Raw genomic sequence first — 14010 nt, forward strand, 5'->3', positions numbered from 1 at the left:
AACTTCAAAAGTAGGGAAGCCGACAGTGCAGCCTTCAGTCTGTGGCTAAAGGCCTGAGAGCCCCTGGCAAACCGCTGGTGTAAGTCCGAGAGTCCAAAAGCTGAAGACCTGGAGTCCAATGTTCCAAGGCAGGAAGCATCTAGCATGGGAGAAAGCTGAAGACCAGAAGACTCAGCAAGTCAAGTCCTTCCACATTTTCCTGCTTTATTCTGGCCGCACTGGCAGCTGATTAGATGGTGCCCACCCAGATTGAGGGTGGGTCTGCCTTTCCCAGTCCACTGACTCAAATGTTAATCTCCTTTGGCAACACCCTCACAGACACACCCAGGAACAATACTTTGCATCCTTCAATCCAATCAAGTTGACACTCAATATTAACCGTCACAGTATTTTTTAAAGTCCCTAGAAAAGATCAATAAGATAATCAGTAAATATTGTTTTCTTTTCTTCTTTAAAATAAAACATTGTGTTTCTACACCAAGAAGAGCCTGTGACTTAAATTTATCTGTCCCTGTTGGTTGCTCAGTCCATCGGTAAAGTTCCTGGAGTCAATTTAAAAGAAAGCTGAAATCCATACCTACTTTGTTCTCTGTTTCCCAACAGTTACTAGAGAACTCAGTCCCGTCCCTTTTGTTGACAGGTTGCCAGGATACATCCAGGCAACAAAGGCTGCGGTTCCTGTTACTCAGCAGCCTCAAAAACTCAAACCAACTCCTGCAAGGAATGCGAATCTTGGAGCTCCCAGCTATTCTGTTCCTGTTTCCGTCAGCTCCTTCCCTGAAAACTCAGAGGTGCTCAGCATGCCATGCTAAAAGGCAAAATACAAAGGTAAAGAACAAATGTCACAAGGTGAGGCTCTCGCAGGGTGTGTGCATTCTCTGTTGTCTGGTAGGTCTTAAATCCCAAACCTTTCAACTAATAACAACTGCTTCTCTTAGATATTCTTGTTCTCTTCCATTGGCTTCTCACCAGTATTCAGCAAATATTTCCTTGCTATTGAAAAGAAACCCAAATGATAATAATAATAATAATTAGTTCTTAAGTGAAAAATCTCTAGTACTACTAAACAAAACAATAAATGTCATTTTACTTCTTTGGATGCTGGCAATGATGAGTGAACTATGGATTAGATGTTCTAATATCTAAAAGATAATAAAATTGTATTTAAAAGAATGATTTTTAAAATAACTTTCTTCAAAGAAAAGAAGTCGGGTTTTAACATTAATTCAGAACTATATGTTTATTAGCCAGATTATCCATGAAAGAAAAGGGGTGTTAAAAGCTGTAATTACTCAATTGTCTTGGCTGTTTTTTTTTTAATTATTTGAGATAAAATCGACATGGAGTAAATTGTAACCAATCTTGAGTTCTTAAATTCAAGTTTCTAAAATCAATGAGTTTAACAGGTATATACAACCGTGTCATGGTCACCTCAGTCAGGGCACCGGACATTTCTTTTACCCTGGAATGTTTCCTCACATCCTTTCCAGCCAATCTTCCCTCCACGGGGGCCACTGTTTTGATTTCTATCCTCAAAGAATAGTTGGCCATTCATGAACTTTATATGAATAGAATGATACCATATATATTATATTGTTGGACTGATGTCTCTGGCTCAGCAGAATATTTTTTCAAGCATTTCAATGTGACTTTTTAAGTCAGTAATACAATTCTTTTTAAAGGTAAGTATAATTGCATTATACGCTTACTTTACATTTGTTTATTACATTGATTGGTATTTTGTTTTTTTCTAGTTTGGGCCTCTTATAGCTAAAGCAGCTATAAAGATTCTTGCACAAAGTATTTTTCTCCTAATTTTAGTTTTTATGTCTAACTTTTTTTCCAGCTTTATTGAGGTATGACTGACAAATAAAAATCACATATATTTGGAGTTTATCATGAAATGTGTTGATATATGTAGACATTGTGAAATGATTACCACAATCAAGCTAATTGAAGTATTCATCATATCACATAATTCCCTTTTTTTGGCTGTGGTGAGAATGCTTGAGATCTACTATCTTAACACATTTCAATTATTATTAATTATAATAATTCTTAATTATAGTCACAATGCTGTACATTAGGTTTCTAGCATTTACTCATCTTATAGCTGAAGGTTTGTACCCTTTGCCTATCTTCCCTTCACCTCATCCTCCACTCATGGTAACCATTATTGCGCTCAACAGGTAGGTATATGAAGATGCTTACCATCACTAATCATTAGGGAAAGGAAAATAAAAATCACAAGGAGATATTACCATATATTTGTGAGAATGGCTGTTAAAAAGACAAAAGATAACAAGTGTTGGTGAGAATGTGGAGAAAAGCGAACCCTTATACACTGTTTGTGGGATTGTAATTTAATACAGCCATTATGGATTATGGAAAACAATATGGAAGTTCCTCAAAAAGTTAAAAGGAAAACTACCACCTGATCTAGCAGTCCCGCTGCTGGGTATATATCCAAAGAAAATGAAATTAGTATATTAAAGAGATATCTACACTCCCTTGTTCATTGCAGCATTATTAACAATGGTCAATATATGGTAACAAATTATCTATCAACAGATAAATGGATAAAGAAAATGTGGTATAAACATACAATAGAATATTATTGAACCTTAAAAAAGAAGAAATTACTGCTATTTTCAACAACATGGATGAATCTTGAGGACATTACACTAAGTGAAATAAGCCAGATAAGGAAAGACAAACACTATGTGATCTCACTTATATGTGGGAAAAAAAAGGAAGCCTGCACAAGTCTTATTAGATATATGTTTTTATTTATTCTGGATTCGGACCCAGGAGTGAAACTAATGAGTGATAGGGTAGATATTTGTAATAAATATGGAATAATATGTCACAGTGGTCATAATTTGCATATTCCTGATGACTAATGGAGTACTTTTTATGAACTTCTTGGAAATTTGTATCTTTTTAAAAATTATCTATTCATAACTTTTACTCATTTAACATTTTTTCTTTTTAATGTATTTTTCATTGATGTATAACTCACATACAATAAAATGCACCCATTTTAAGTACAAAATTTGATGAGTTTTGACAAATGATTATATCCATGAAACCAACAAAGATATAAATATAAGAAAATGTCCATTAACCTTTGTAGTTAATTTTCCATTCATGCACCTACTCACCAAACAATAACTGATATACTTTCTGTCACTACAGATTAGCCTTGCTTATTCTAGGGTTTCATATAAATGGAATAATTAAGTACCTATACTTCTTTTGCATTTGACTTTTTTGGCAGCACATTATTCAAAGGGATCCCTGTAGTGTATATTAGTGGTTTCTTCATTTGTATTGTGAAACAATATTCTATTGTATGAATATGCTATAATTTTGTATTCATTTATCCATTGATGTATATTTATGTTATTTCCAGTTTTTCACTACTATGAGTAAAGCTACTGTAAATGACTTTTTGTGGACATATACTTTCATTTTTGTTAGGTAATTATTTAAAATGTCAATACCATTGGGTATTTTAGAATTTAACTTTATAAAGTTAAATTTTTAGATAATCCAATTTTTAAATATACGTATTGCAAACATTTCTTCCCAATCTATGTCTTGCCTTTTAATTTTCTTAATTTTTTTAATGTGCAGAAGTTTATAATTAAGAGAAAGTATAACTTATTATGTTTTTCTTTTATACTTAGTTCTTTTGTGTTTTGTCTAACAAATCTTTGCAAATATTAGGATCATAGATATTCTCTTCTTAAAGTTTTATCATTTTTGCTTTTATATTTAGTGCCATGATCCATCTTGAGTTAATTTTTGTGTGTAGTGAAAGTAGGGAGTTGATATTTTCTCCCTATGTGCATCCAGTTGTTCCACTCTTATTTGTTAAAAAGATTTTCCTCTCTCCATTGAATTGTCTTGGCATCTTCATCAAAAATGAATTGATCATGTATGTAAATTGACCATATGTTTCTGGACTGTCTATCCTGTTACATGGATCTGTTTGTCTATCCTTATTGGCATATTAATTTTAATAAGCCAACTTATATTATTTAAATACCTGAAACAAGTATTCAAAATAAATATGGAAGCTGAATTCTTCCATGATGGCTTACTAGTGAACCATACGCAAGAATTAGAATCAGGTTGGGCAGTCCTCCTTGCATGTTGCCCAAATGTTTCCCCAGGCAGCAACCTTATTTTAAGTGATTCTGTAATAAGCAAAAGCCAAAAATATAGTTATAAACTTATTCAGGAATCATAATCCCAGTGAAAAAAATAAGTATTTTTCAAGCCCATTAATATAGAATGTGACTTGAACTTAATTTTTATTTGTTAATTTATTCAGTAATTTATTGAGCATCTACTGTATTCCAGACACTGTTCTAGACAGGAAAAAGCGGAGGAGAATATTTATTTGTTCATAATTTCTGCAAGAAAACATTATTTATAACATCAACTCTGTTTCCTGTTTAACAGTATATTTCTCACAATTACAGAGAAAAATCTATACCTGGTAAAATACGCATCAGAATAAATGTCATCACATATTCTTGCAAATTGACAGAAAATTATAAACATTCAAATGTTAACTAAGAAAAAATATTTTCCAGCCTTTCCGAATCTTGCTATCACTTCCATAAAATACCTATTTCTTTTGAGACTAAAATGTAAACTATTATTTCTATTAGTTGCATTTTCCAGATTATTTTATTCATTCATTCATTCATTCATTTATTTCTTTGAGAAAGGGTCTTGCTCTGTCACCCAGACTGGAGTGCAGCAGCACAATCACAGCTCACTGCACCCTCGACCTCCTGGGCTCAAGCGATCCTCCTACCCCAGTTGCCCAAGTAGCTGAGACTACAGGTGTGCACCACCATGCCTGGCTAATTTTTTTTTACATTTTGTAGTGATGAGCTCTTACTATATTGCCCAAGGTGATCTTGAACTCCTGAGCTCAAGCAATCCTCCCACCCTGGCTCCCAAAATGCTGAGATTACAGGCGTGAGCCATAGCGCCCAGCTCCAGCTTATTTGAGAATTCAAATCTTATCTATTATTTCTAAGAGAATTTTTAGTTTTACCAACTGGACCTTCATATGACTGTTTCTTCTCTGGGTCTACATAATTTGAATAAATATGTAATATTATTTTAACTCATTTTCCCAGACTATCTGGTGAATGATACATTTTCAGGATTATATACTATTCTAGAAGTAAGTTGTAAATGGTGAAGAATGTGAACAATTCCAGAACACCCTTCCTGAGGGATCAGTGATGATTTCTGTGGAGTCTTACAAACACGGAGAAGCAATTTCTAAATATCATTGCCCACAAATATGGCAATAGGAATACACTATGTTGGGGGCAGCAGAGAGGGAGAATATAAAGAAGGCAAGTTGTTAATCATTTAAAGAGGATGGCAAACTGCAAATAGAAGGTCCCCCAAGGTGCAATGCAGCCAAGCATTTGTTTGAGAGGAGACTCTAACAGGAACCTTATGGAGTTCTGTGCAGACAGCACTTAGTAGGATTCTGGTTGTATTGTGTGCTGTAAGTTCACATTGATTAATAACTTGATGTCTTAATGTTAAAATGAAATCTAATTTAAATGGTCTAATGGAAGGGTTAGAAAATTTTCTTGTCTTTGCCCAAATGGTAAATAGTTAAGGGCTCGTAAGCCATACACTCTGCCATGGTAGGGCAAAAGCAGTCAACGACAAACATAAATGAATAAACATGGCTGTGTTTCAGTAAAACTTTATTTACAAAAGAGCTGAACAATGGCCAGATTTATCCTGTAGGCCATAGTTTGTTAGCCCTTCTAATGTTCAAGGAGTTCTGATGAGACACTTTCCAAAAATCATACATTGATATTGAAAGACCTGTGGCCTTGAAAATGTTCTTCTTGAGTGCCTGGTACTTGGGGGTTCTCTTTAGAAGGGAGATGACTAGATAATTATATGCAGAAGAATGAAACGAAACCCTTATCTCTCGCCATAGAAAAAAATCAAATCAAAAAGGACTAAAGCAAATCTAAGACATAAAACTATAAAACTTCTAGAAGAAAACACTGGGAAAACACTCTAATACATTGGTCTGGTCAATGACTTATTGAGTAAGATCTCAAAAGCACAGGTAACCAAAACAAAAATGGACAAATGGGATCACAGCCAGCTAAAAAGCTTCTACTGAGCAAAGGAAACAATCAACAAAGTGAAGAGACAACCCACAAATTGGAGAAAATATTTGCAAACTACCCGTCTGACAAGGGATTGATTATCAGACAATATAAGGAGCCCAAACAACTCAATAGTGAAAAACCAAATTATACATTTTTAAAATGGGCAAAAAGCCAGGCTTGGTGCCATGCACCTATAATCCCAGCTACTCAGGAGGCTGAGGTGGGAGGATCACTTGAGGCCCTAAGTTAGAGACCAGCCTGGGCAACGTATCAAGACTTCATCTCAAAAAAAATTTTTAATTAGAAAAAAATTAAAAATGGGTGAAAGGTCTATATACATATTTCAAAAGAAGTCACACAAACAGTCAAAAAATGTTCAACATCACTAATCATCAAAGAAATGCAAATCAAAACTAAAGCAAGATATCATCTCATCTCAGGTAAATTGGATTTTATCAGAAAGACAGGCAATATTGATTGCTGGCGAGGATGTGGAGAAAGGGCACACTGTACACTGTACACTGTTGGTAGGAATGTAAATTAGTACAGCCACTATGAACAGTATGGAAGTTCCTCACAAAACTAAAAGTAGAACTACAATATGATCCAGCAAACTAATTGCTGGGTATATAGACAAAAAAAGTTGAAATCAGTATGCCAAAGAGATATCTGCACTCCCATGTTTATTGCAGCAATATCCACAAGAGCCAAGGTATGGAATCAAGATAAGTGTCCATCAGTGGATCAATGGATAAAGAAAATGTGGCACATATACACAATGGAATATTATTCAGCCATAAAAAGAGTAAAATCCTGTCATTTACAACAACATGGATGGAACTAGAGGACATTATGTTAAGTGAAATAAGCTAAGTACAGAAAGACAGTAGAACATGTTCTCACTCAAATGTGAGAGCTAAAAAAAAAAAAAAAAAAAATGTGATCTCATTGAGGTAGAGAGTAGAATGTTGGTTGCCAGAGCTGGGAAGGGTAATGGGAAATGGATAAATAGGGGTTGGTTAATGAGCACAAAAATACAGTTAGAGGGAATAAGACGTAATGTTCAGGAACATAATAGGGCAACTATAGTTAACAATAAGCTATTGTAAATATTTCAAAATAATGAAAACGGTAGAATTGTGATGTTCCCAACACAAAATAATGATAAATGTTGAGGAGGTAGATATCCCAATTACCCTGATTTGATTATTACATGTTGTATGCTTACATCGAAATATCATACCTATCCCATAAATATGTACAATTATTATGTATTCATAATAATTAAAAATTTTAAAAAGAAGAGATCTGACTTCCAAGGGAAATTAAATTTTGAAAGTCATTAGCACTCAGAACATATGTGGTCAAGAAAAACAATGTATGAATAAATTTAGCTCAGGGAAGCCAAACTCTTGTGATTCTCCTTCAGCTTTCTACCTAGTTAGGCAGTGCCCCCAGCACAAGTGACTAGCTGCTCACATGGCTACCTTTGGTGTGCCTGTCTAGGTCCATTCTCTAGGGAGCAGCAGCCCATCTATTCTGGTTGCTCACTACTTGATAATCTTTAACATGACGTATAGTGCTTGGTCTAGTTCATGGTCCTTGGAGAGATTCTCATTTATCTTGGATTCAGTATAGTTATGCTTTTAAAGCTATAATATTATCATAATGCTAATTCCTTGAGATAGCATTATAAAAATGAACAAGAGTTAAATGATCACATATGTGTAAGACTTGAGAAAATATTACAAAACTGTCTGATAACGCTTCTTTTCCAAAAGCCCCTTTATGTTTTTTATTCCTCATATAAATAATGAACTTCAGTTTTGTTTTAAAATTTAATATAAAATCAAGCTAATCTCACTCAGCTCAGTCAACATTAAATTTATTTTGTTATGACCTACAATGTGCCTGGCACTGGGCTAGGTGCTGGGGATATAACTATGTAGAGAGCAAGTAAGTCTCTATTGTCTTGAAGTTCACATGCAATTTAAAGAGATAAATATTACACATGCAAACAAACAGAACAAAAACATAGGTGCTGAGTGCTGTAAAGATGATAAACAGTGGCATCACTGAACATAACTATGATGGATGGTGATGGTGACATCAGTTCCATGAATGAACGTGAATGGGCATGTGTATGTGCATGTGTATGGGTGCAGGTGGGTGTGTAAGTGTGTGTGTTTGGGACAGAGGGAGAGAAATTATTTGAAAAAGAGTAGTCAAGAGTTCAAGGCCAGCCTGGCCAACATGGTGAAACCCCGTCTCTACTAAAAATACAAAAATTAGCCAGGTGTGGTGGCAGGTGCCTGCAATCCCAGCTACTTGGGAGGCTGAGGCAGGAGAATTGCTTGAACCTGGAGACAGAGGTTACAGTGAGCCGAGATTATGCCACTGCACTTCAGCCTGGGCAACAGAGTTAGACTCTGTCTCAAAAAAAAAAAAAAAAGAGTAGTTAGGAAAGGCCTGAGTTGACAATAAATAGAGACCTGAAGGATAAAATAAGAAAGCCAAGCAAAGAACTGGAGGAAGATTCTAGGCAATGGCAAGAGCATATGCAAAGCCTCTTCCCAGTCCCTCCCTGAGTCTCTCCCAAAGTAAGAGACAGTTTGACTTGCCTGAGGAACTGAGAGGTGAACATGGATGGAGCATGGTGCAGAAAGGGGAGAGCAAAAGGAGACAGGCAGAGACTGAGGGAGGTACCAGGTTACAGAGGGCATTCAAGGTCAAGAGGTTGGATTTTATTTTGAGAGTAGTGGGACAACCATGGAGCAGTCAGTCAGCAGAGGTTTAAGTTGTGATTGTAGCTTAAGGAGTTAAATGTGACTGCTCTGAAAAGGATAGATGGGGGTTGAGAGCGAAAGTGCCTCTTCACCTACGTGGTTGAAACAGCCCACAGATGCGAGGCGCACCCGTTCACCTGCCTGGCATTAGATTTATGAGTGCAGGCAAAACAGCCAAAAGGAATAACCAACCACTTCAATGCTAGATGTGGAAATGCTTCTACATAAATTGATGTAACATCACAAGAGGTTATCCAATATCAAATAGGTAGAATGAAGACAGGAGTAAAAAAACATGGGAAAGGAGATATATTAAAATGCAAAGGCAGAAAATACTAAGATGAGAAGGGGAGCAGAAGGAAAATATAAGAAGATGATAGTTTAGGATAAGATGTTTTTTTCAGCCAAATTATTAATGGGCAATCACATAGGAAACAAAAACATGCTAAATATTGTTAATAGAGTGTCTGTTAGTGCCTTTTCCCTTTTCCCTCGCTGTCTAATTCCTTACCTTGCATTTCACATGCAAACCCACAATAAGAGGAGGAATCTACTTGAAGAGCTGAGGCAAAGGCAAACATCCTCATGATCTTCTCAGCCTGGCCTCACCACCAATGTGACTTCTCCCAAGTTCAAAGATATGTTCAAAAGGTTATTTTAGTGAAATTATTGTGAAATGAACAAAGAACAAAATGAAGAGTAGTGAGGACTGGAAATAGAAGAAAAAGGCAATTGGGCAAAGACTCAAATCTCGAGTTTCAGTTAGACCCTCAGCCAACAATTGTCCTTATTAGTACCATATGACCTAGTTACAATCCAGCATATCATCACCAAATAAGTGTCAGATGGACTAGCATTGTGGCATGGATTAATTACTAAATGAAGATTATAACATTGATTATCAATACATCCCCTTGACCCGGAAGAAATATGGAGAGGAATGTATAAGGTCTGTGATGTATGTGTGTATGTCTGTGTGTGTATGTGTATGTGTATTCATGTGTCTGAACAATTGGAAGCAGAGTCCTCAGTGAGGTTATAATAAATATAACTGATAAAATTCTGTTTTCTTGACAATCAAGTATACATATCCATTGAAAGAATAGAAAAATATATAATTATTTTGTGAAAGACTTTTTCCATTTTGGTTCATTTTAAAATCACAAATGTGTAATAAAAGTTAATATTTACATTCCTTGAATCAGTTCATGGCATTTCCACTCAAAAGTACTAAATGATTGTGAAACATTAAAATCAGATAAATCTTGGATTGCTTTATCTGTTCAGTTCCAAGTGAACCATCTTATATATGAAACATATGACATTTCAATCAACAAAAATTAAAACCACATTTTCCCCTTCAGTTAACCTGTTTCCAGTGTAAAATACCATGTCAAACAGAGTTTAATTATTTGAACTATTGGGGCATTTATGTGTGTTAAGCAGTTTCTAAATAAAGTTTTCAACAGAGAGTCCCAGAAGTAGCACAGGAATGCTATTTTAGCTAAAATTACTTAAATTAACACTACCCATTCCTTGCCTATATGAAACAGGCTTCATTATCATTCCCTAAAAATGTAATTATCTTTCATGTAACCAAATTAATTTTATTGTCAATTTTGTAACTGGAATTTTACAGTCAACTAAAAAGGATCAAGATTTGTTACCTAAAAAATTGTCGTTATTTCATGATATTTACAGGACAAATCCTAAATGTAAGAATTTTCAAATATTGATTTCATAACATCTTCAGGTAGTTCAGCCTATTCTGTGTATTTTTTCCATATAATTATGGTACTGTAAGATCCTGGTATTTGAAAAACTAGAAAACAAGGAACATGATGATGTGAACAAGTAGATGAAAATCAACTTATAACACTTAAATTGGAAAGAAAGAGTAGTGACTCAATAAAAGTGAAATATTAAGAAATTGTTAATGCCTGTTGAAAGGAAATAAGGACATGACATCACATCTGTACGTTCCCACCCTGGGATCCAGAGTAAACTTGTTATTTCTCAAGATAGAGAAGAAAAAACCTTTTAAGGCAGCTTAGGAGTTATTTGCCATATTTGCATTTAATGGAGTGGTCTTCACAGAGAGGACTTATAAGCACAGTGGACAGGAAAGGTAAAGGACAAGAGTGAAAAAAGAGGATGTTCATGATGCCTATTATTGGTGTCCCATGAACGCAGGCCAATGGAATTCTCTGAAAAGTTTGCCTAGAAGCTGGGCTAACCACAAACCATCACGGAAAACCCTCACAGGTGAAGAGCTCTTCTAGACCCTGGAATTGGAAACCCTAGGTGTTATTGTAGAATGTTTTGTCCCTTCCAAAATTCATGTTGAAATTTAATTCCAACCAAAATTCGGATGCTACCAGTGTGATAAATTCTTATTAAAAACAGCAGTAGTGGATACTTATTAAACAGTTGATAAAATTATATAGAGCTTAATACACACACGAGTACAAATAAAACTGAGGATTCTGAGTGAGCTCAGTAGATTGTATCAACATCAACATCTTGGTTGAGGTATTATTATAGTATAATATCTACACTATAGTTCAGCAAAATGTTACCATTGAGGGAACTGGGCAAGTGTACAAGGGATCTCTGTATTACTTCTTTCAACCACATGTGAATCTACAATTATCTCAGTAAAAATTACAATAAAAAATACAATTATAATGTCATCAAACCTAAAAAATTAACATTAATTCTTAACATCTGAGTGGCAAGATATATTTTAAAAGATCATAGTATGATAAAACAAAACAAAGTGAAATACACCTAGGGAACTATAAACTGCAATTAAATCCAAACTACCATGTATGTCTTTCTTCATGAGGGAGCATACAGGCAGGAAAAGAGTAAGGGACCCCCATCTTTGGGACAGCTACATCATGTTAATGCTACCATTTGTCTTTGTTTGACACTCTTCTACCTGTGGAGAATTTCTAATTCTGGCTCAATTATAGACAAAATATTCAGTCTCACTCCTGTATTAAAATGAAATCTACTTCTTTCTGGGCACCACAGGCAGCATCTCCAATGTTCTTGTGCTATTTTACAGTATATTCCAAATTTTATCCTCGCATTGCTCATGTTTATGTAGAGCATACAGAATGGGTATGAGCTGGATAAACAGCAATGCCCATGAGCTACCGATGCCAAGGGGACATTTAATGGGGTTATACAGAAGTGTCATGGCACAGCAGGATGGGGGATCCATTTTAGGTTAGGATTCCATATAGGAAATGACACCACAAAATGGAAATGTGTTTTCAGCTTTTGTTTTATTTTTTATTTTATTTTATTTTTTGAAACAGTCTGTTGCTCAGGCTGGAGTGCTGTGGCGCGATCTCACCTCACAACAGCCTCCAACTCTCAGGTTCAAGCTATTCTCATGCTTCAGGCACCCAAGTGGCTGGGATTACCTCTGGCTAATTTTTTTTTTTTTTTTTTTTTTTTTTTTGAGATGGAGTCTCCCTCTGTTGCCAGGCTGGAGTGCAGTGGTGCAATTTCGACTCACTGCAACCTCTGCCTCCCAGGTTCAAGCGATTCTCCTGCCTCAGCCTCCCAAGTAGCTGGGACTACAGGCGTGTGCCACCATACCTGGCTAATTTTTGTATTTTTAGTAGAGACGGGGTTTTGCCATGTTGCTCAGGATGTTCTTGATCTCTTGACCTCATGAGCCATCCACCTCAGCTTCCCAAAGTGCTGGGATTACAGGCGTGAGCCACTGCACCCGGCCCTGGCTAATTTTTTGTAGAGATGAGGTTTCACCATGTTGGCCAGGCTAGTCTTGAACTCCTGACCTCAAGTGATCTTCCTGCCTTGGCCTCCCAAAGTGCTGGGATTACAGGCATGAACCTCTACACCCGGCTCACAGCACGATCATCTTTCTTTTGGGGGCAGTAGGAGAGAATCTGTTTCCTTGGTCTTCCTGGCTTCAAAAGGTGCCTGCATTTTTTTGGCTCTTAGACCCCTTCTTTGGAACAGCTAATTGAGGCCCTTTCACACTTGAAATTTTTTCTGCTGCTGTCTCTCTCTCACTGACTGGGGAAGAAGTTCTCCACATTTGACGACTCATGTGATTAGACTGGGCCCGTCACTTCTAGTGCTGCTTTCTCCAGAATATAATGAAATTAAAATATAAGCCACATTTTTCTAGTAGTGAGCTGGAATTGTTGGCATTGCCTTATCTCTCCAGCCAAATGGAAAATCCAGAGGACATTAGCAGTGGTGTCAATCATGGGGTGCTATATTCTTCACTGTCTTTCTAATGGCATCTTGTCCTTATTGGGTATTGTTGTTGGGTTGTCCTAAACTTAAAGCTCAGATAGATAGTGGAAATAATGAAACAAAGTGAAATAGAACACAGAAGGTGGGAAAAAAGACCCTGTTGAAAACACAAGAAAGATAGGACACATCAGCAACCACAAAGTTGATTTTAAATTAAACTCTTCCCATCCAGTATCCTAATATTTCCAATCTTATGTGTGACTTAAAATATACACGTGATCTTTGTGTTTACTAAAGGCAAACAGAACAAGGCAGTTGAGAGTTATTGGTCATGGAGTGGAAGGAGGCTTTCTATAAATGTTGAACCACAAAAAAATTTAAACTAGAAGCTGAAGAGGTTTTTAAATGAACCATCACCACATTGCATGTTTGTTTGGGTCTGGGGACACAAAGAATGAACAAGTTTCCCCTAGACACCAGGAGACTCATTCTGGTGGTTTTCTCCAGCAGTGGATATCTTGTATAAGCTTTCCTGGGAAATGAGAATTTGCAGGGCTGAGGATTCTGAATCATCAGTGAGCTCTAACTATGCGGCCCATGAAAGAGAGCCTTGTTGCCATGATTCAGCGATGTCAAATAGTATGACAATCGTATTTTAATGACTTATTCACATAGAAGGATGAGAGATGTGGGGAGAACAGCAACAAAAAGCCCATATTCAGAAATAGCCTTCAGTTTGTGGGCACATACAAACTACCAGGTCTCCAGAGTTACCGCCAGGAACGTCATGGAGAGCATAT

The 14010-nt window shown here is 36.2% G+C and overlaps 1 protein-coding gene across 1 annotated transcript in view; it reads left to right on the top strand.

The window, feature by feature from the left end:
• Positions 1-645: 645 nt before the first annotated feature.
• LOC129037357 (zinc finger protein 475) overlaps positions 646-14010 on the top strand; it is a 53157-nt gene continuing 39792 nt past the window's right edge. The window contains exon 1 of the mRNA XM_054489365.2: positions 646-828. The gene's annotated coding sequence lies outside the window, so the exon portion shown is untranslated. The remainder of the gene's footprint in view (positions 829-14010) is intronic.

Source organism: Pongo pygmaeus, chromosome 4 (genome assembly GCF_028885625.2).
Source record: "Pongo pygmaeus isolate AG05252 chromosome 4, NHGRI_mPonPyg2-v2.0_pri, whole genome shotgun sequence".
In the NCBI taxonomy this organism is placed as follows: Eukaryota; Metazoa; Chordata; class Mammalia; order Primates; family Hominidae; genus Pongo; species Pongo pygmaeus.